The sequence below is a fragment of the Corvus cornix genome, chromosome Z (assembly GCF_000738735.6).
Source record: "Corvus cornix cornix isolate S_Up_H32 chromosome Z, ASM73873v5, whole genome shotgun sequence".
In the NCBI taxonomy this organism is placed as follows: domain Eukaryota; kingdom Metazoa; phylum Chordata; class Aves; order Passeriformes; family Corvidae; genus Corvus; species Corvus cornix.
The window spans coordinates 70134183-70158610 of NC_046357.1; positions in this window are offsets into that span (position 1 = coordinate 70134183).

A 24428-nucleotide genomic window follows, 5' to 3' on the forward strand; every position below is an offset into this window, starting at 1 on the left:
CATGGGAAACTACATTACTCTGTCGGAAGACTGCAATGCATAATCTGGAAATTTTGTTCACATAGGTGCCTCAGCTAGTCATTGAATAGTTCTATTAATTTAGAATCTTATATTACACTAAGTTCAGTATAACCAGTTTCTCCCAAATTACAGCATTCATACTCTCAGAACACCATAATTCTGTATAAAATGAATGAAATAGTAAAAGAAACCCCAACAGATTTCTAGACCAGAAACATAAATCCACACTTTTTGTCAGCTTTCAGTTGTGTCTAGGTTTGGGTTTTATTTTCTATCCAGAAACATTATTACTTAAGCTCTATCCTCTTCAGTTATTTCTGTATGATTAATTTTTTTCACTCGCCTCTACAAGGCCTGGATAAGACATTTAGTCTTTAGTACTTATTTAGTACTTTCAAGGATAGAACTCATGTTAGGGACAGATGTTGATATTTAGAAACCCATATCTAAATCCTTTCTGACTGTGAAGTGCAGGACATAAGGGTCCTGGCTCCCTGAGGTAGGCATGTTAGGGGAAATCCTCTTGAGTATGTGACCATCTGGCATACATTTTGATGACATTTCAGCAGCCTGGCAGGGCTTCTGAAAAAGATTTCAGATGTTTCAGTAGGAAGAGACAAAATAAGTATCTGTGTTACCAGGACACAGAGTTTTCCCTGCTCCCATAAACAAGAAATAGGTCCAGTTCTTGATTTTTTTGGAGTCAAATTAGAGGTGATATCAGTAGAAAGAATCAGTCCTACAACAGGACAGGAATTGTTCCTGCTACAGCTACCAAAATGTGACAAATATATAAAGAGCAAGTATCCTGAAGGGATAAGGTATCTTTAGAAGAAAATGCTAAGAGAAAACAATTCCCTGAATGGTAGGAGTTAGATAGATTCAAAAGCCAATCTAGGAAAAAAATAGAGATAGGATCTAAATATTTCATCATTTACGTGAATTGATTGTACTGGTGATGAGGGACAGGAATTTGTGCCTCCTGTAATATTTATTGATGGAGCCCTACTAATGTGGCTCAGTGGAGCTCATGCAGGTTGACTTATATAAGTTTATAGCTCTATGCTTATCCAGTTCCTTCCTCCCCTAAGTGACTGGCTATATTCAGGCTATTTAGAACACTAATTTCTATTTATTTCAGCAGGTAGAGTAATGCTGTATCTCCACACTGCTATTAGGCCTGAAAAACAAGTCAAGTATCATTCCAATATCTTCTGTTGCACTATAAAAGTCTCTTAAGTGCTCTGTCCTAATTCCCTAGGTAACTTTCAAATCTGCACCCTACCATCTTTTAAGTACTCAGCACTAGTTTACTCATTCCAGTTGAAAGTTGCCCTTCTCATACTTTTTTAGAGATTGAAGTTCTGAACTCTCTCACTTTTTCATTTCTTTGTAAGAGAAAGTTTTCTACTGTTATAGAGGTGTGGGGAAAGCAAACTAAAATTTTCCTCTAGGACAAGGATCATTGTTAAAATTACGCTTACTGACAGAGACTTTGTTCTTGAAATTAATCATTAACCCTAAGACCCTTCACTTTCCTTCCTCCAATAACCTCTTCTGATTCTAGGCCCAGCTGTGATTTAAAGGTTCTCCTTATCATGCCTCAGGAACCTGTCTCAAATCCCTGCTGGATGATTATGCTGAGAGATACTTCTTTTTTTCAGTGGCTGTGCCTTGGAGCAGGCTGCTGCAAACTCTTGTGACTCTTTGTATTATAGTACCTTCCTGAAAAAGGTTAACAATTTATCTTGATCACAGGCACCCAACCCAGTACATACATTCCAGAATCAATAATGCTTTTGACTGGCTTGCAACTCATTGATATGTGCGCTAAACTCAGTGAGGAGGAGATAAAAAGGAGCAAAGCAAAAGTCAACATCAGAGATGTTGACTCTGCCTTTTCAAAGCTCTGGCTCTGACTTAGGCTTCCCGTAAAGATAAAACAGTTGGAGGGCATAAGACACTTATGGCACAAGGCAGGTGCTGAGGAGTATGTATTAGACGTCTTTGTCTCTTGTTTCTGAAACTATCATATGCCATGGTTGTTCTACCACAGCACTCTAAATGCAGACTATAGTGAGTCACAATTATCAGAGTTATGGAAAAAGGAATTATGGAGGAAGTCTTATAATCTGTTGTAGGAGAGACTAAAGAGGTTTGACATCTCAAAGGGTAACACAAAGGTCAGCACATTCACTTTTTTCTTTGTTTTTTAATATCTTCCTAATAAAGGACTCTACTGTTGATCTCTGTGTTTCAGGGAATACTCTGTGCCAATAGCCTGGAAAGAGAGAAGGAGAGAGAGAATGTAACTGTTTTCAGCAATGACTGCAGTTCCAGAGGAATAGCACTCTTTGCTGAAGTATTCCACTCTTTGCCTAAGTAAATGCATTACATAAATTGAAATAGCATAAAAAATCATCATACTTAAGGTCATTACACAGTTATTCAAAACATTTTACTTTTCATCAATTCTGTAGCCCAGTATTTATTCTAAAGAGACAGTGAGCTTTGCCTGCACTGCTGTGCACCAAAAGGATGGACAGGTCCCAAGTATTCTATCAAAACAGGGAACACCTGTCAAAGGATGACTAATTTTGAGCAGCCCAGAAACAGTCCTCTACATCATGGGGAATTTTGTCAGCAAAAATATGAGCTCCTGCGTAGTTTGGATCTAAATTTTGGTTGTTGATACCTATATACATAACTAATTTGGATGAAGCAAAGTTACCCATTTCTGAAAAAATCTTCTCCTATAAATCTTAATTCTTTCTTTGCACTGAAGAAGCCTGTCCTCTTCAAAAGATCTTAGTTACCAAACTTCCAATGTAATTACATTTCTCAAGCTCACTTCTTTTCTTCAACTGAACTTTTATTGAGCTTCATTTAAAAGATATACTTTTTTTTGCTGTGGTTGCAGTAAAAATCGCTATACTGCAAACAATACATTTCCGATAACCACTCCAGAAGATGAAAAATAACATATGCAACATTGCCTACCCAGCTGAGCTTGTAAAATTCTTATTTTGGAAAGAGAAAACCAGCATTATTTTCTTAAAAAAATGTGCTCTTACCATTTTTGCACTCTTAAAGAAAATGGCTTTACCAGTTTATGACTCCTCCTGCCTGAAAGTGAAGGAGGGAGCATAATTTTATATTTATGAATACTCCTGTAAATTATATCACTATAACACCCACAGAATTTGACACAGTTATTTAAGGTTTTCCTGCCACTGTTTTACTTCTTCAATGGTTATTTGTGTAGGTAACTTCCACGGTATATAAAAAAATAGAATCTATTTTGATTCTGAGCTATTTGGGAGTTAACAAACTAAAACCTCTCAGCTGAAAAATCGAGCAGATAATATTCATATTTTTATTACAGATTAGATCTATTTGCAAGTATAGCTTCCTTTCAGGAAATGATGATTTGTTTCTTTTTTGTGTTTTATGGAAATCTGAAATAATCACCTTTAAGCAGTTTGTATTTAGGGACATTTGCTGCCAAGTTGCTTTTACATTAAATCAGCATATATTGTTTTACAAATCTGACTTTCACAACATAAGATTCGTTGTAATAATATGACTGTTTTTAAAGGGCATTTTAGAGTCTAATATAAATGTAGAACATGCCAGCACTGACTAGTAATCTACCAGAATTTGGGAAGCATTCTTCACTGTGTAAACTGAAAAAAGTATTTTCCTAAAGAGTTTCCTTTTCAGTCTTGACAAGCATCTCTTTGCATGTTTCACCATCAAAACTGACAAGAATTCTGTTAATAATGTGTGCTTGATATTACTTCTACTTGATGCTTTAACTGCAATAGAAGCAGAAGTGTCATGAGAGAAGAGATACTCTCCTTCTTAATAAAAAGCATATTTACATCGTGTTGCAGCTGGCAGTGTGGAAAGAAGATAACCTTATTCTTATCCTGACATTCTACAGTCACTGTTCAAGAAAGGAGAAATGCTTTTTCCCTTCAGTTATCATTGTGTTTATTCTATCAATCTTCAAAGCTAAAGACATAGTTCTGGCAGACTGGTGGTCCACCCCTATTGTCTGAAACCACGGACAAGATGTTTTTCAAATTCTGAAGTCCCAGGTGCTTTAGTCAAGAGGGGAGTGAAAAAACATGAAAATGTAAAAACACTGATAAGGAAACTGTGTACCTAAGAGCTGAATATTTCTTTCAGCATCTATGTATGGACGTAAGGGGTTTTTTTATAGCTATTATATATAATTAGAAAAGCATCCTTGACAAAGTTTATTACAAATCAACCTACTAATTTACCTAATGAAAATGTTCTTAATGACTTTACTTAATTTTATTGCATAGACAGCTTGTCTCCTGGCCAAACAAATTAATATGTTTGTATTATGAGATATGTTTTTGAAGCCTTTCCAAAAAGAGTTCAAAATCAGCCTAAGCATATCTCGCTTTCACCCAGAAATGGAAGAACTATACCTAAGGATTTATTTAGTTTTCAAAGTCCGCTCTTTTCTCTTTACAAGCAGATGCCAGTCTTCACAAATTTAGTCATTACTCAGAATTTAATGTTTGGGGGTTTGACCCCTCTAGTCCTCCACTATTTGTTGGAACAGTAAAACCTTCTTTGGCAGCAGTGGAAACAGGCCAGGTCTAAAGTACAAGTGATGTGTATGAAAAGTGGCTCAGACTGCTCACTGAAGTGTTGGGAGTTGATTGTCCTCCAACACCCTCCCTCAGTCAGGTGATTGTTTCTGTGATTGTTGGAAAGGGGATAAGTATTACATAGGAAGGATATACAGGATGATGCAAATCAGCTTTTTGGTTGTTTTTTTTCGATGGGTTGGGGTTTTAAAAAATTTATTTATTTATTTCTCATCCAGAGTATGAGGTTCTCATTTGAGGACCAGGCATGTTGCTCTTGAGGGAGGGCAACTGAGGTTCCTCTTAGTAAATCCCTTAGAGTGAACTAGAGTGAAACAACTGAATGAGTGCTTTATTGGAGGTCTCCAGACCTCCCTTACTCTCCTAATGTTAGTCCATGGTTTGGTAGTTGGATTGGTGTTATTGGGAATTCCCAGTTGTCACTCAGAGCTTATTAAGTCCTGGGCTACTTCTAGATGAGTCAAGGCATGTGCATTCTGGCTGTGGGGTCTGGGAGCTAACTTTATTCATTCAGGTAAAAGTTTGGCATGAATTTTCAGTATGTTAGGCAAATCCCAGTTTAAAAACAGAAATTGAAGATGATCAGCTTCCATAGGAGAGTTACCTGGAGTCTCATAACTGTGTATGTATTAACTGGAAACCACCTTTTTGCCAATTTTTGCACACTTTTCAGTATATGACCAATTGTGGGGCTTTTAGGTATATGGCATTCTCTCCTCTCCATAGGATCCAAGCCTCCTGACCAGTATGCTTCCTCTGGGTTAGGATCATGGGTCTTGGTTATCACCTGTGGTCAGGCAGACTCCTGATCCCCAACATCCCCTTGCTTCTGCTCCACTCAAAAAGATCCAATCTCCCCCAGTAAGAAATAAATATATTTAATGTAAAAATATATTTTAAAATATTTAAATATATAAATATACATTCTAAGTACATTCAGTTTCTGTCTCATTTCTACTGTACTTCTCCTCTATTTGAGCTAGGGCTTCACCTGTGTAAGGGGTTGTGTGTATTGTAGTTTGCTGAGCTCCGCCCTGAGCAGATCTGAAGTTTCAGTTTTAATGAAGGGACTGAGTTTTACTTCATCATCATTCCCTACATAATATACTTTGTATTTCTCCAGTTTCTCAAGAGGGTATGGGGACTTGATATTTGCAATCTTCCAAGTACTCCCTGTATCTTTAGTACATGATTCCCATTCTCTAGTTTCTAGTTCCCTCCTGAGGGTCTCCTGTATTCCAATGACTCTTGTAGGGTCAATTAGAGTAACTTATTCATTTCCCTTTCTCTTCTGGTTGCCTTATGTTCTATGGCAACCTGGGAGAGCTCTTTCCCCAATGGTTCTTGGAAAGATTTTACCAAATCTTGCAAAGATTGCGTAGTTTTATGCTCCTTTTTCTGAGAAGCTAATCATTCCTCCTGTGCAGCTACTAGAGATGCACCCAGAATGGCACAGATAACTGCCTTTCCTTTTACATGTTTTAGTTTTTCTTTGTCTCTTAGAATGGCATTTTGATCTGCCACAACTTTTGAGTCATGACAATTATGTGCCCAAATCATACCCAGGAGGATAAGCTTTATCATTTTTTAACTTATCAATAAGGGACTGTCCCCATTTGGATTGCCCTTGGTGGTCATATTTTTAAATTCAGTCATTTTAGCTGTCTGAGATCTAGTGTCCTTCTCCCCGCTTTCCTCTGAAAACAGGCAAATTTTCCTCCAAGAGGAAGATCTTGTACAAATCTAGGCACTATTGTTTAGTCCACAACACAAAAGTATCCTGTCTGTGATGTCAGTAAAATGTTTCCATCTGCCTCTGAGGCAAAGTTTAATGGCAGGGCCTAAGTAGTTTAGCACAAGGTCCAAGATGCGTAAATAGGATCATCTATTTTAAAAACCATATGACTTTGCTTTGAACCAAATCACCTAAATCCCAGCTTAGGGACAATGTTGTAATATGGAAATACAGATGGATTGGAAGAAGAGTTAATGAAGATTTTCTTCTGTTAAAATATATTATAATGTAATTCTAATATAATAAAACATAATAAAATATATGAGAGTGATATGATATGATAGTAGTTAATGTAATATTATATAAATATAATAAAACATAACAGTGGGAGAGGGACTGAATTTTTTGAGTCTGAAATCATGAAAAATCTATTTTTTAATCCACATAATTACAAGAGTGATAGGCTTACACCACAAAGATCCAGCAGTAACCACAAATGCCGTAGTTTTTGAGTATTTATTTGTAAAGATTAAAATTGTGACAAAATATAAAAAGGAAAAAAAATCCAGAAATATATATTTTTATTTTCTGTTTTTCAGGCTCCTTTACCTAAAATTAATTGTGTTACATATTTCATATACTATATTTGTATGCATTTTAAGGCTTTTTTTATTAAACTTCATAATAATTTTTAGCTAGGAGAGCAAATGCTTGTACATGGAACTTTTGAGTTATTATGATATATATTATTCTAAATTTTTTTATTGATGATGAGTACTCATGATGGAGAAGTAGAGTACTTCTCACAGAACAGGAGAGATTAAGGCTACCAAGACATGTCAATACTTTCATGAAAAATCAATGGGGTTGAAAGTAAATGTCAATTGTAAATCAACCTCAATGAGATTTTCAGATGTTTTCTAAAAATTTCTTATTTCTTGAGTCCAAATATCAATATGCTTTTAAGATTTATTTTAAAATACATTTTTCAGAGCTACTCAGCTCACAATCTGGAAAGCCTTGACTAATAATTTACCACGCATTTTAATGATAGACAGATGTTCTCTGACATAGCAGGGAGGATTTGATCACTTGTTGATCAGAAAAATACATTTTAATACTTTTCAAGCACTCTGTTGACCAGTTACACATTTTACAATGCCTCAGTTGTAATCATCCTATGAACTATTATTTTCTTTGTAAAGTGGATTGGAAGATAAGCTTTCAAAGGCTTTTGTGACTGCAAAAGCAAAAGTCCTTCCTACTGATCATAGAACTATAGAATAGAATCAAACAATAATCTAGGTTGGAAAAGACCTCTAATGTCATTGAGTTCATCCTAACCTCACAGTCCCAAGTCCACCACTAAACCATGTTCCTAAGCTCCACTTCTACATGCCTTTTAAATATCTCCAGGAATGGTGCCTCAACAATTTCCCTGGACATTCCCACTGTTTTGGTGAAGAAATTTTCCCAGGTCTGATTTCTTTTTCGTTGTTATTGTAGTTGTTGTAGTAGTTGTTGTTTTTGTAGTATTCAGGAACCCACAACACAATTGAAAAATCCTCTGAAAAAGCATACTCAGTCTCCTCTTCTCTTCTAATCACAGTTCAGCAGAACAAGGGGACCTTCTTAAATGTAGTTCCCTATAAGTTCTTTCTTACTGGGGTTTTCTGCCACAGAATAAGAGAAAACTGGTTTCATAAACACAAAGAACTACCTGAACACTACCATTCACTCTCTGCACACAGAAACTTCAACTTTCTTAAAGTTCTGACATCATACGTCAGAGGCAAAGGCCACGTGTACAGGGAAACATGGACTAGCAAAAATCACATTTGTTGAAAAGTTCTTTTCTCCTTTTACAAAAAATGAGTTTGCCAGTTTCTTTACAGCATCTGATGAATAGTTTATCTTAATTAGCACTGAAACAGTATTTTGAGAAGTTTCAATGTGTCAAATTTCAATGCTATTTTATATCTAAGCAGTAAAAATTTTCCTGATTGGTATCACTAAATCTGAAATATTTCTCTCACATTTTAAAAATCCTTTAAATTTGACCTGCTTTTTAGAAGGAAATACATCTTACCAGATAGCATGTCTTTTGCACATTATTTCAGAATAAAAAGTTTCAGAATCTATTCTAGACAGCCATTGAACTGATTGGGGTAAGAGAATGACAGTAATGACACTGAAAGCCGGAACATTCCTTAGAAAGGCAATCAAACTAACAAGTAAAAAGCATACAAACTTCAAAATCAAGAGAACTGAGTGAGTTCAGGTCACAAATACCATCCAGTTGAAAAGCAGCTCTACAGTCTCAATAAAGTGCATGTAATTGAACAGGATTTCTTATTTCTGGATGAAATTCATGGAATACACAAATGCTTATGCCTTGTCACACTCCTCCCAATACCTCCTCCCAATAACACAAATGTCCCTTGAAGCACATTTTAAGTGTTAGCCAATGATACAGTATTACACTAATATTTAACAGTGATATTTCAGCTTCCTGCTAATTAGGACAGATAAAAATTTGCTTGGTTACAGCAAGAAGAAATATAAAAAAAGAAATATGTCAAAACAAACAATGCCTAATCCATTACAAACAGATAATGCACAATCTTTTTTTTTTCTTTTTCTTTCCTCAGGCTCCATGCATGTACAGAACACTTCAGAGGGAGTTTCTCTGTGTTAACAGTGCCATCTAACAAGTCTCATTTCCTCTGTTGCGAATGCTCTTTCTATAGAGAGCTGAAGGCAGTGTCTCCCACAGGGGCTAGTAAAAATGTTGGCAGAATTATGATGTGTGTTTTGTACACATCAGCTCACAGAACTGGAAAGATGCACCCCTGAGATCAGCTTATATTTTTCTGCAATCCACTTGAAGTTTCAAGAAATTGCTGTTCTCTCACCATTTCTCCTCCATCTCTCCCCTTAGTGATGACTTTATGAACATATGTATTTAGTCTCTATAATTGTGAATTAAGGCCACTTACTGATAAAAATAATTGGCATTATTCTTGTGGCCTTTACTAATAACAGATAAATGCAAAGGACAAGATTTTGGAATACAGTTAGGCATCAAAGGAATTACTTGTGTTCCTCTTTACCCAGTCATTAAAATCAGTGAAGGACATCAAATCTGACAGTATAAAACTGTGCAAATAGTAGACAACTACTGTGGTTGAATTATTATAAGAGAAGGATCTTTACCAATACTTTATTTCCCCATACCAAATGGGACACAAAGGGAGCAGCATATGAAAAGGAACCATTGAAACATTACTTCAAAAAATATCACTGGAGTAAAAATCTGTCCTTAGGATCTCTGCTGCCATGGGCAAAAATTGAAAGCACAGTAGTATTATGTGGTTGGTCTTATCAGTTACTTGGAAGAGAAATAATAGTCACCTTGGCAGGGAGAGTTAGTGGGTTTTTTTGGTGGGGGTGTTTGGGTTGGTTTTGGTTTTGGTTTTTTTTTTTTTGAGTTTTATTGTTTGTTTGGTTGATGTTCTTGCTTGTTTGTGTGGGGGGCTTTTTTGTTGGGTTTTTTGTGTCTCAGCAAGGCTGTTTCTGGTGAGCAGAGGTCAGAAAAACCATCCTCTGTGGTTTTTCCCTTACTTCTGAGAAAATAGGTAAAATTTTAAGGGAAAGTACAGCATTTTGAGCAGACTGAAATGTAGATGAGAAGCGTTGTGATTTTTTTTCCTAAAGTTACATAGTAGCTTTTCAGAAGGAAGAGTAATATTCTAAATAGATGAGAAACGTTGTGATTTTTTCCCCTGAAGTTACATAGTAGCTTTCCAGAAGGAAGAGTAATATTCTAAATAGACACCAGTAAGACAGCAGATTAATGCGTTTTTAATATCTGGAAAAAAATGCATGTTGTACGTGTGTGGAGAGAGCCAAGATTACCTATTAGAGTTTTGAGAAAGTTCTTCCAATATAACACAAGACTTTTTTATCTCTAGAATCCCTCAGGTATGTTTTTCCTTCAGAAGTAAAAGTTACAAAAGACAGAATATATTGCAAAGTAGCACTGTGTTCAATCTGTAGGTCTTTTAGTTTTCATAATGCACTATTTCATAGTAGAGAAAAATTTAATAATTGTTGAGACTGTTAGGATTCAGTTATAAATAGTTTATGGAATCTGAAATATAATTTCAAATTTTTGTATACTCTATGGTCTGAAAATTAGTTACTAAATGATTAAGAGGAGAGTCCAGATTGTAGAAAACAGAGCAGTTACATCACGTTTCCAAGAAATAAACAACCCCCCCCCCCATCCCCTCCATTTAACATTTTAGAAAAAAGTAATTAAGCCAATTTCAGGAATCAAACATTGTCTTTATATCTTTATAGCTGCATGAACATGATGAATTACATATGTGTTTATAAAACTCACTGTAAGGTGTGATATGGATGATGAAGTCAATATATAGAAAAACACAGCTTTCAAATTAAAACATATTGTCTAACCAAATCAAGATTGAAGTAAAATAATTTTTCAAATATTATCCAAACAGGTATTATGGCAAATCATGGTACATCAGCGGTTTTGAAGGTAAGTGCACTACTTTCTTCCTCATAATACATAATGTTATTTTGATACTATGGAAAACTGAAGATCTGAAAAGTTAAATAAAGACTACAATAAAGCCTTGCATGTTTTGAGAGAAATTTGGATGCTTTAACTTCCTTGGCTCTTTGGCCCACAGATCTAACTCCACAAACGGATCGGCATCTGTGAGAGGTTTAATGTGACTTTATACATATCTCCTTCAATTAACCACCGTGAAAGAGCTTCTTAATTCTCTGCTACAGCACAGAATCATGCAATGCAGATTGAGCTGTTGGAACATGTATTGGTCTGTCCTACACTCTTAACTCCTGCCTCTCTCTGAGATGTGGGAGACCATGGCTTCTCTTTTCTCCAGTTTTACCTTAGGAGGCAGTGACTGCGACCAAACTTACACAGTAGATAGAAACTTTCCTCCTTCCACTTGTGCTGTGCTGCACATGCCCAGAAAGCAAATTTCTCAAGTCTGGGAACTAAGTAAGCTGGAATCTCAACACAGGCTGAACGTGGTTAAGCAAAAGCAACTTCTGGGCAGTTTGTTTTACATGTGTGGTACTTGCTAGCAGCAGCCTCTGTCACAATCAGAAAGTTCTGTCTTCTGTATGAGTTAACAATATGATAACACACAAATCTGTGATAACATATTTCCTGGAGATTCTAAGAATTCAAGGATTTGATTCAAATTAATGAAATTATATCCTTTTCAGTCAGTAGGAATTTAATAATTTTCTAAAGCCCTTTCACTTACAGGGTCAGAGAATTTTGAGACATGTATAAACATGCACACATAATAATTTAAGTAGAATAAAAGTATAATTTTGAGTTGTTTGTCCTTCATACCAAATGTGAACTGTTCTGTTTACAGGGGTTTTAAAGCCCTGAAAATGAACAGCAGTCAAAAATCAAAGCAAAGGCCTTGCATCACTCTATTTATAGTTTGGGATTTAAGGGGTTTAAGGTGATCAGAAGCCAAAAGTAGTAGCAACTCAGATTTTAAACAAGTTTAAAGTGATAAGAGAATGACATTTTAAATAGTCTGTAAAAATCCAATTTGTAGTAGTAATTAAGTGTTTCAAACGGGAGAGTGTCTCAGCATTTATCTGTACTTAGTAGATATATCAGCATGTGGCTTTTTCCATGTCGTAGATGAATAAGTTATGTACTCCCCAAGGATGTAAGACCAAAACATATGGACATACAATAAATGGCTTCTTTTGCGCTTCCACAGACTATTCCACTTTTAAAATAGTCAAATTATCTGGTTTTAAGCTTAATTATAAAAGCAAAGCAAAACAAAACCAAATAGCCTTTAAGGATGAAACCTCCTCTTCCAACTTTATACACAAAGTAAAATTTTACAGCTGAATCAAAAATTTATGAAAATAAGAGGGTTTTGATGGAATTGATGACATAGCCTTAAGTATTTCAATACTAGCAGGTATTGCCATGATATAAAATATCCTGGAGAAACACACAAAAAACCCCAAACAAAAAAATCAGCCTTCCCCCTCAAAAAAACCCAAACCAAACCCAAAACACAAAGCCCCAGGACTCAGCAGTCCCAGAAAGAAAACCTTAATATTTTGGGGTTTGTTCTTGATGAAAGGGAAGAAATATTATTCTCCATATAATGGGGAAAATGTCACAAACAAAATCATAAAGCTATATTAAAAAATATTTCAGCCATTCTCTGCTCACTGTTTAATGAGACATATGGTCAATGGAGAGCTCTGCTGTTACAAAACACCTGTGTAAAGATTTTCTCAAGGGGACATCTTAGGAACCATATTGAAAGAGTGAAATGAGAGATGTGCTATAAAATAAAGTTTAAAATTGTTCTCAATTCAATCTCTTAATGTTATTCTCAAACTAACAGGAATAAGAATAAGCAATATGATGCATGTTTGGTTTAATGATGTTGAACACTCAGCAAAGAAGAAAGAAAAATCCATGCTTTCCTTATTTTTTCCCCCAATTTTATGTCATTAATTTGGTGGGGTTTTTATCACAGACTAATATTGACTAAAGTTTGATGACTATTTTGGTGTGGATATTTCTAAAAACGAATACAGTGGGCACCAATTTCCCCAAGACAGAAGAACTGCTCCAGAAAATGAGGCATCTGAACATTAAATTTCCTTTCAAAATACTTTCCTATTTATTTTTCTGTGCTTCTGAGCTTTCAGAAGCACTGATACTATCTAATTATATAATTAAAAAAAAAAAAATCCAGTTTCATTGATCTTGCAATTCCACCATTTTCCCTTTGAGGATCTTATACTCTCTTACTGTCGTCTGGAAATATGTCAGGTTACTAAAAAGAATAATATTTTCCACAGAGAGTCTGGATTCCTGGTTAAAAATTTATCGTCTTGACACCATTTAACAATTTTTATATGAGAAGAATTCATTATCTCATAATTTCCTGAGATACATACAAAAGTTAATTTTTCCCTTGATGTCAGACCTGACCATACAGTTTTTCAGGAACTTGACAAATGAAATTACTAGAAAGTCTGACTGCAGAAAATTCCCTGACTGTTCTATAGATAGACTCTATACCATACCTCTGTCATGCAAGAACAGAATGTGAAACAAAAGAAATGCCAGTAGAAAATTTATATCAGTAACAGAAAAGGTAAATAGAAGAGAACCTTTTCAGCTTTAATATTAAAGTGGACTTTCAGAGTGATCCAGGTGGAACGGCCAGGATCCATATGAAAAATGTAGACTTATCTCCACAGTAATGTTTTGGGTCTTTTTTAAAGTTACTTTGATTTTTTTAACTTTAAAAAAATACTGTCTCATATTGTGTCTAAACTTTGTCTGAAAGGGCAGAAAATGTTCCCATGAGTTCCTGGGATATATTGATCCAAGAATTTAGACACATAATGGTCTTATATGTGCTAACATTGTCAGAGAAATGCTTCATAAAGGGGGAGTCCACCAGACTAACAGAATGCTTGTGAGTAGAAACATTTCCTATTTAAAGACACCTATGAAAGTCATAGGAAAGATAAATTTGCCTAATATAGAACTAGAGGAAATCAAATCTATCTAGAGAGGTATGGTCAGTGAATTTTGGGGAATTCTTTAAGAACAACAGTAGCAAATAAAGGAAACATGTAAAATGTAATGCCCGCTCACCTTTTAATATCACATTGTGTTTAAAGTGAGATATATTGGGTGTTAGTAATATGATAATGCTACACTTACTATAATAAAAGGAACCCCTGTATACTTACCTGATGTTTATTTGACTTATTTTAATGGATTTTAATCAAACAATATGTTTACACACACACACAGAGTTCTCTATATGTATGTGTACATATGAATGAATAATACAGATTACAGATTGTTCTATAATGGTTATAGTTGACGAGACAAGTCTTGAATGTTTTTTCCCAATTTGAACAGAATTTTCAGAAAATAAACCAAAACTAAACTGGAGGTTAGAGGAAGACAGCAATAAAAAATGGCAAGGAAAAGTTGAAGAAACTTGTTGAAGAAACTTAATTTAACCTAAATAAAAAGGAGAAAACAGACTAATCTGCCACATTAACTTCACAGGAGACTTGGCATATCAATCTGAAAAACAAGTTGTATTACCAAAATCTAACCAGTAAAAATATTTACACTAGTTGTTTTAAGATAAACATCAATTTACACCATAATAAACTTTCTGAAATTTATTCAAAACAGTGATAGTTAGAGGTCTTCAAGTGGAAGTGTGATTTTTATTCAACCATCCTCTCTTTCTTGTCATGGCTTAATTCAGCCATTGAAAAAACACATTCCCAATTTTTTTTTTTTGCGGGCTAATCTAAATTATCAAGATTGTATTTTGCCTCATAGATATGCAAAAATGTTTATGAGGATGAGACACCTTCTTGAAGAGAATTAGCAAATAATAGAACAAAAGAAATACATTGAGTCATAAGCTCTTTAAGTCAATCAGCTTTGCAGTAAAGAAGCTTGACAAAGTTAAAAGAGTTGAAAATACTTAGTTTGCTTTCTCTCGTAAAGACCTACTATGAAGATATTTATGTTAGAGGTCAAGCCTGTTCAAGCAAGCAAGTTGTTACAATACTTGTACGGTCAATTTAATAGCATATTGATAGTCTTCACATCTATTTCCAAAATAGTTGAAATTTTGATTATAGGAAACAAAGTCAAGAATTGAAATACATCACTATTAATAATTTTGTCCACATGAAAACCTATTTTCTTTTTTTTTTTTTAAACAACTTCTTCATAGAAAAGATCAGAGAAAAAGTTTAGATTGATAATATATAGGTAATTTTTCCTTCTGAACATGTAATATATGTCTCTTTATTTCTACTGTGAAATTACTCTCCAACAGACCTTTCACTTCTGGAAGTCTGTTAGATATAGAACTAACAACACATTTGTATATTTACAACTGTTTTCAAGCTTCAGATATGTCAACTCCACAATATACTTTGTCACTCAGATCTTTACTCAAGTACTTACTTTAGCCAAGTAATCCTCAACTTCATATTTTCCAAGCCTCCTATAATGTTTCTTGAGCTTACCTTTTTTTTTTGTTTCCTCTACCAAAATTTTTTCTTTGTCAGATTTACCATTTCCCTGTATTAACAACTAAAGAAATTTTATCATTCAACAAAGCTAGACTCTAATTCAAATCTCTTTACTGACTTCAGTTAATTACATACTTAGTCCAAGGTTTTTTTATCTAATCTCCAAACCAGTTTGATGGAGTTATATTCCATTAAGCTCACTGCACTAAAGTTGCTTTGATGTCACCTATTTTTTTCTGTTTGCATGTGACTAACCTGATTGCTTTCAACTCTAGCTAAGATTTCATCTTCCTCAGCAACACACTACAGCATAAAAAACATAGTTCTCTACATCTCAGTCATTTTGTGCACAGAGATTTAAGTATCCCTGAAATGTCTAAGAAGTAGAATTTTGATGCAGTCTACAACTGACTTCAGCAGAGTTAGTGTCTCACTCCACATAATTTTTAAAATACATTATATTAATTTGAAATGCAGTATCTAGCATGCCTTAATAATATTTTTGAAAATGACAGTGTTGGAAGCATATAGGTCCCTTGTTTGTCCTGATTATAGTTCTTAAGTGAGCAACAATCACATTTTTCTACTAGTTCTATTGTTGATCTCTAAAACCATACTGAACCATATTAAGACCACAGCAACATTACTTACCTATATGCTCACTCTGTATGCGTTTACACATAATATTTCAAGAAATACAATCTAAAAAATCTCTGGTAGACATCACTTTAAAGAGCTGCAGTGAACGGAAAATACGAAATCTTTCTGTTTCTAGAGGCTCTGCAGTATCCCAGAATTCCTTTGGTCAAATTTTATTTACATGTCTCACAGCTTTAGATTTCAACCTGTATTACTCATTTTGTTTCACAGTATTGTCTCTTCTCTTCAATGTTTTTTTATAAAATAAATTATATTTTATAAGCAATATGTCCTTTTCATGATATATTTACTCTATTGCTTTCCTATTAGACTTTTTATAGCTTTCCTAATGCAGGCTAGAATACTTTAAATGGTCACAAATCTTTGCAGTAGCTGGCAACACAGAAAATATTTTTTTTCCTTTCAGTGATAGACATAAATGCAGTTACTTATATATTACAAGAGAATCAAAACCAAGGACTGGACTACAATGTTGTAAGAGAGCATCTAATGCACTAAAATGAGACTTCAGCAAGTCCATTACACATTCCATTATAAATTTCTCTTAAATTCCATCTAAATGACAATGAATTTAGAAATGTCAGATATAATTCTTGCTGATTTTTTATCCTGATCCTGAGGAAAAAGTGCCTCTTTTTTGATCCTGAGTATAAAATTATTGCATTAATTGATTCTTGCGTATTCATTACATCAGACTAAAGAAGTTACTTGTGCAGCCATGCTTATGCTAACTTAACAGTTATGCCAAAGGAGAACTAGCCACATAGGAAAATAAACCAAAAACAGGATTTGAAATTGGTTTTGCACAAATATTTGAGATAAAGGAAATGTTGATTTACAGGATCAAATGTCTCTAGGGCATGTGAATTAACCTGCACTAATAGTGCACGCATGTGAAGATTGTAACTCTTTTATGCTGGATATTTTAACATTAAGAAATGAATAGGAATCATGCTTACTCAATATAAAATAAAAAGTATTCTATGCCAATGAGGTGTATTACTGTAGTTCACTATTCATTCAAAATGTTGATAAAACCTCTAAGCCCAGGGGATTGAAACAGCTCAAGAAACTGATATTGGTAAAAAGAAAATAAAATTGAAGATAAAGAAACTCATTTTTGCTTGTAGTTCAAGATATTGTACTGCTTTCAAATGAACCTAAGAGAACAAGGTGGCTTCACCTTCAGGAGATGTGTGGATTTCAGAGCTTCCTGAAATCATGTTCACCATGCAAACCACTTTCCCTATTGCATAACAAAGAATTCAAGTTTGTTTTTACTATCTCCAGGCATTGCTGCTGAGACCTGTGTTTAGTCTAATACCTCCTCATTTATAAATACAGGTGTACTTTGTATGCATGTTTAAAGAGCCTGGTAGTTTAGTTTAGGATCTGATACAGGTACCTCTGCAAAGAAGTTAATGCTGTTCCTAAGCTGCTTAAAGGACAAACCATCATAACATGTTATTGTGAATGATGTGCTAACAATTTGACAAGTTATGCTTTTAGTACCTCAGTGTAAATGTGTAAATGTAATAACAAATGCATTAAATTCTCCATGGAATTTGACTGGGATTTAAGGGGACCACACAATTTCTTTTTTCTGAAGACAACCTCTTCCAGTTCAATTCAGGAATTAAACATTTCTGTTAGTTTTCTACTAAATGAACATCTGGGCTCTTGCACATTTTGTGCGGAAAATTCTTGTCCATTCACAGCTCAGCCATCCAGTCATATGGCTATTTTTGTATATGTGTCATTTCAAAAATTGAGATTGTAATGGCACTACAATTTTGGATGAGGATAAAACATGTATGGAAAATCTGGAAATAGGAAGACATCTAGGTTATGTAGGTATGAACTTCCAAGATTAAAATACTTGTGGTTTTTTCCATATATGCCTAAGAGAGTTGAGTAAATGAGCTGGTTAATTAGTACAAATTATTTCTTGATCTTAAAGACTTCTTAATATTTTCAGTCATATGTCCCATTTCTAGTTACTTGTGCTAATTTTATTCTCATGGGAATTCTATTTTCATTAAAAGAATCCTTCTACACTACACCAATGTGACTTAAGAAAAAAAAACTTTTATAGAGATGTAGAGAAGGATTTATTTAGTGTATAGGACTATGATTCTGTTTCCATGCAAAAGATAGACAAGTAGAGATAACAAACAGAGATAATAGAGATTGTGTTTCACTTTTATGTAACTTTCCAATAATGCCAAGTAGTCTTCTCTTGGATGCCTAAGAAGCAGCAAGAGGTCACTACGTACTTGACATCTGAATTTATTTTAGGTTTTCTTTGCTCAAGAACAATTTCTTGCTCAGGATGTCATCTGAAGACAACCTTTTTTGTCTTTGAAAGATGAGAAATTATAGTAAAATTTTTTGTCTGTTAGAAAAGGAAATGTTCAGTGTTATCCTCTGATTTTGTAACTAAGTAGCATTTGAGTTTGGACTGTTTTCTGGTCCAACTGATGTTTACAAAGTGAAGAAAAGTGATGCTAAAGACATAGGCATAATATTTCTGTGTATCGGATACGGACATTTAAAAACATTTGCTCTACCACTTCGCAGTTGATTACAAAACTGAGATATGGCATGCTATGCTCTTTCTCTAAAAAGAATTGGTTTCAGGTTTCCTGTGGTCTTCCAAAGTAGAGGTCTTTGTGCATGTTTTCTAAACACAGAACATTTAGAACATCCACAAAGAAAGCCGCAGTACCAACTGAGTATACGCTGTGTGTGAAATTGCTCACTACAACTCACTAGAATGCCCGAAACAAAGCAGAGACAATTACAGATGAAAGGACATCTATTCTATAATGGTAAATTTGTGTCTTTTTTTATTTGCATAAGGAAGTGTTATATGAGTAAAGACAGTCCTCTTTTTTTCATGCTTAACTTGAATTGTTCTGTTTGAAGCCTTTTGTTTGCTGGGAGAGTTTTACTGACAGATTTGACCAGGCTGAGCACATGCCTAGGCTGAAATATGTGCTACTGAGAAATAGCTTTGGTGTTTTAGAATTACTAAATTACCTTGGTCAACAGCTAAGCTAATATATATATATGTATAGATATATAACAAATATAAGATAAGTAAATGAATTCTGAGTTCCTTTCACATTATTCTATTCCCATTTTTTACTATTAAATAGTAGCCATTACTTCAAAACACTATTTAAAATCTGGAAAAATATGGAAGTTATATTACTGTATTTGAGGTAGGATGCTTTTTTCTGAACCAGTAACTTATTTCTTCACAAAGTATTAAGTGGAAATAAAGGCTGAAACTGTATACAGTAAAAGGAAGCAATGGAAGAAATGTGTTTTGGAAATGACAAGATTAGCAAATAATTTGGGAAATTTTTGGATTATATTTAACAGAACTGAAAAGTCAAACATATTTCTACCTTTACAGCTGCTCACAGATACCTATTACTTCTACTAGATAACAGAGAAGGTTGGAATTTAGAAAAACAGAATAATCAGTCCCTCAACTCCTTATTCAAGTCTAGACTGGAAGGTTGGAATGAGCATGAACAAATCCATTTATTTGGATTCATGCTTTCTATTATTTGTTACAAGCTTTCCTGGTCACACACACCACACTTCTTCTGTTGAATCTGCAGCTACCTGATTATTCTTAATCTTGATCTCTCCGTTCTGCCCTTGCCTGTCACGTGTATTTGTTTTGCTCCTTCTCAAGAGTCAGGCTTTGTTTGAATCACCTCTCTCTCCTTCCCACTGCCTTGATCCCATACCACATGTTCCAGCACATCCTATGTTGGATGGAAAACTTTTATTTTTCAAATTTCTTCTTCTGTTTTGCATCTACAAATCTTTAATTAAATGGGTTTTTTATAATTTTTCTGCAACACAGTAGCAGGGTCTATGTAAATGCCCCACAAATTTACATCTGCATGCCAGCTACTACAGTGTTAATTTTTTTAAACTTATTACCACATTCTCTGTTCCCTGGAGTGTCTTTGATATTTCTGTTTAATTATCTTCCTTCTACTTGCCTACCATGTTCTGATTAATAGATTGAGTGGGGGTGAACAGCTAAGTCACTGTTTCACTGGCTGACATAAAATTATCTCAGATCTCAAATAACAAAGTGCATGCGGATTTCCTAGAGCTTCTGATTGGATCAACTGTTTCCATAATATTTCAACTACAAAAATGAAATTACTTTATGGCATTTTAGGCTGAAATATCTCTGATAAAAAGACTGTTTCAAAGAGCAAAAGTAATTGGACTAAAGGTCTAACAGTAATCAATTTGTTTGTTCATTTGCGTGTTTTCTTAAATGAATGAACACTGCAATAATCAGGGGATGAGAATAAACAAATCAGAGAGGGAAATAAGGACTGTGGTGTGTGGATACTTAGGAAGATTTGGTAGATTTACTTCAGATTGGATAAGGCCTTCATCTATTATACATGTTGAGGCTTGACCTCCTGAACGTGGTTGAATATTTTAAGGACAACCAAGTAATAATTCAATGTTAGAAGATGAGACTGGGTTTCATTATAAACTGTTTTAGCAGAACAGTTATGTGAAGATAACATTACAGTTAAAGAAGAAACTGAAATTATAAAAGCTGTATAAGCAGGAGGAAAGTTCAGGACCAAAGATGAAGCAAAAGGAATGTAGAAATGAGACAAATGTACTTCAAAATGTTTGCATTGTTCAGTAGGGGTATTGCTATTTCCGAGGCATTCATGTTGGAGAATATGAGGAAGAAGATTTCCATAAAAAGTCAACAAGAGAAGTAAAATAAGCCAGATGTATAATAGAATTCATTCTTCACAGATGTGGAACAATAGTTGTATCAGTGTTTAAAGTTGAAATTAGGTAACAAGAACAAAGGTCTTTATGATGTGACATGTGGGTGTCATGTTCCAATGTGGGGAACTGCAAGGAGTTCTTTTAAAAATGAATGGTCAGGAACGAAATTAAGCCAAACGAGGCATCTGAGAACTGTTTATTGACAACAAAAGGAGAAGGAAAAGTAGTTGCCCAAGTGAAAGACAGATAGAGGAGACAGAAGAGAAGAAAGGAAAATAGAAAAGGACTGGGGGAGAGGGGAGAGAGGGGACAGAGAGAAAAAGAGGGCATTACCAGCAGCGAGTCAGGGCAGTGCTGTTGGTGTCCAGGTGGGAGGTGTGCACGCTGCCTGCCTGCGGACGGGCCGGGTCTGACCAAGCCTGCACAGCGCCCAGAAGGGCGCGGCTCCCGCTGTGATGGCACCGGACACGCGGTGAGTGGGCGTTCGGACGGGAGGACCAGGAGCCTGGAAAGGGTCACGGTGACCGGCTGGATCGGGGCGGCAGAGAAGGAAGCTGGCAGCCCAGGCAGAAACGCAGGGCGAAGTGGCAAGGCGCTGGTCAGGGGCACAGGAAGGCAGGACAGGTGTGAGGGTGAACCAGAGAGGGCAGGAGAGCCAGAAGGCAGGCTGGGGCCAGGGCAAAGGAGGGAGCGAGCAGGAGCAGCGAACAGCAGCGAGACCCCCAAAACAAGCAGCAACGCAGTTGGGTTTTATACCCCCCCCAACCCCTCCCAAAGGCTGCCCGACAACAGGGAACCATTGGTACATTCCAACCTTTCTTTGACATCCACTGGTGGAGACCTTTTCGCGACTAGATTGGAGAAGCCCCTCCACAGTGTCTTCTACTGACTGCCTCATGGGAGGTGTTGCCAGGCCAAGTCCCCCCAGAGACAAGGCTTCTTCTAGCTGCCGCCTGCATGTGGCACATGTGCACCCCTCTTCCACATGCCTCTGACAACCATTGTTGAGGCTGTGAAAAACGAGGTTCACTCTTACTAAGATTTTAAGAAAAGTTTCATAAAAGGGACAATTAGGAGACAATAGCAAAAAGGGTATTGCGGCCGGGTGCTTTGGCAGAGCCAAAGGCACACCTCTACATCCAAAAGATCATCTTTAAAAGTACATCTCTTATTGCATATTCATCACAATCATGTATGATTCATAAATTCTTTGGAGTTTCTGTGTATCATCCCATCAGCCTTATCTTCCTCCTTGGCTCCATTCCGTCTCTGCTCCCTCCATAAATTCTTCTCTCTCTGGTTTCTGGTTTTTCTTCTTCTCTGATAAGATATTCCAGGAATGTGAAGGCTTTCTCTGCCTATCTTTTCTAAATTGACTACATAAACAATAGACATTCTATATCATGTATTACATTACAGAATCTAGGTAAAGTTTTTTCTAGCATTAAGGAACATGCGAAAAGCCAACACCACAATACATTTATAACAGTACCTCCCTTTTCCTGTTTTTACAGATCATTTGGCTTGAGCAGTATACCTTGTTTTCTAGCCTTTATTATTTGCTCATTTTTTCACAAATAAATCTTGCTTCTTCAAAGGGGTCTTTGATATCATTTTGCTTCTTTAACACCATGATCTTCTGTGCCATTCCAGATGTAGCCAATTTTGGTTCCACAGGCATTGGTACTATTTGCATGCCTTGGACCATGGTAGATATTAATCGAATGAAACAGGGGATCAGGCAAGGGAGAAATATCAAGCCTGCAGTGGCACATAAAAGGAAGAAGCCTAGCTTCTTCCACCATTCTATTTCCAATGCATTATCCCACCAGCTAAGTTTTAGTGCAGATTCCCACTTTTGGACCGGTACGTGGGCTATTTTTCTGATATTTTTGGCTATATCTAGGACGGCATCCCCATGGTCATCTATCTTCAAACAACAGTCTGATGTATTAAATTTTCCATAAACACCTCCTTCTTCAGCCAATAGATAGCCTAAAGCCAACCTATTCTGATACACCGCAGCTCTTGTTTGGCTTTGTTGGCTAGCTAGTAATTCCAATGCCTGACCAGTTTGGTTCGTTATTATTTCTACAACTGTTTGGAGTCTTATAATCCGATTCAACATGCAAATTGGGGTTTGATATCCCCAATTCCCATCTTGTGCCCAGGTGGCTGGCCCATACGTTTCAATTATGTGCTCAGCAGGCCATTCCTCGTCTCTCCATTTTTGAGATCCTCCAGTCAATTCTCTTTTATTTCTTTTTAGATCCTCATATACTGGTATTCCTAGTTGATCTCTGTCTGGCTCTGGTAAAAGAAAGAATCCTGGGTGTATGATTCCCAGGGTACAACTCCCTTCCCACTGAGAGGGGAGCTTTGCATATGCCCTTTTTCCACATATCCAAAATAGTCCATCTGGTACCTTCTAGTAGTCAACTTTTTGTGGATTTATATTTTCTCAAAATTCTGAAATGTCTGGGATCCCAAAAATAAGGATTTTTGTTTGTATCATTGCTTTGAAAGAGTTTGACCTTATTATTGTACTTACAATTCTTTTCCTTTGTTTTTTCCTGAGTCCAATACAGAGCTGGTTTCTCGGGAACCCACCATGTAAAAGTTCTATTACTGACCTTATATCTCTTACAGGAGTATTTCCTGCTGCGTTGAGGAAATTGTTCCCGGTACACCAGAGACACTCCTGTCCTATCACTGTTGAACTTAGTACCCACCCTTCTGGTCTGTTTTCTCCCCTTACCCTTGTCTGATTCCACTTAAGGAGTTCTATTGGGCTTAAGCTACTGCCTTTCCATGGTCATTCCTCTGTCATCAGAGGCCCTCCACAGACCTAACAGTTGGTTACATTAAGCTCTTTACCTATCCTTTCCCCTAATTGCACAAACAGATTTTTTCCAAATTTTGAGATATCCTTTTCATTTTCTAATTGTTGTTTGAGCTTCACATACATGTCTTGAATTGAGGTCAATATAGATTGCTGTGCTAGCTTTGCCTTCGTGTTCACCAGTTGTTCTTTTACTAAGCCTGAGACTTTATTCCGAACAATACGTGTGAAACAAATCCATCTTTCCCCTTTTGGACATTTACTTCCCAACCTGCTACCACTTGTTCCTAGGTTTTCTACAGTCCAGTACTTCTTCCCATTTTGTATACAGTTTTCTACTTTGGATGGGTTATAACAGTGACAGTTGACATGGGTATGTGCAATGAAAAAGGAACCTCTGTGTTTTCCATATACAGCTTTCAGTAAAACCTATGGCATGACTGTGTCAGTATCCCCAGAGGGAAGAGACAAAAGAGGAGTGACAGATAAAGGAATAACAGAGGGCCGATATGGCTTATACCTCCACCTGATGCCATGAAGATTTTTGCTTTTTCTTTTATACCCCTGTTATACC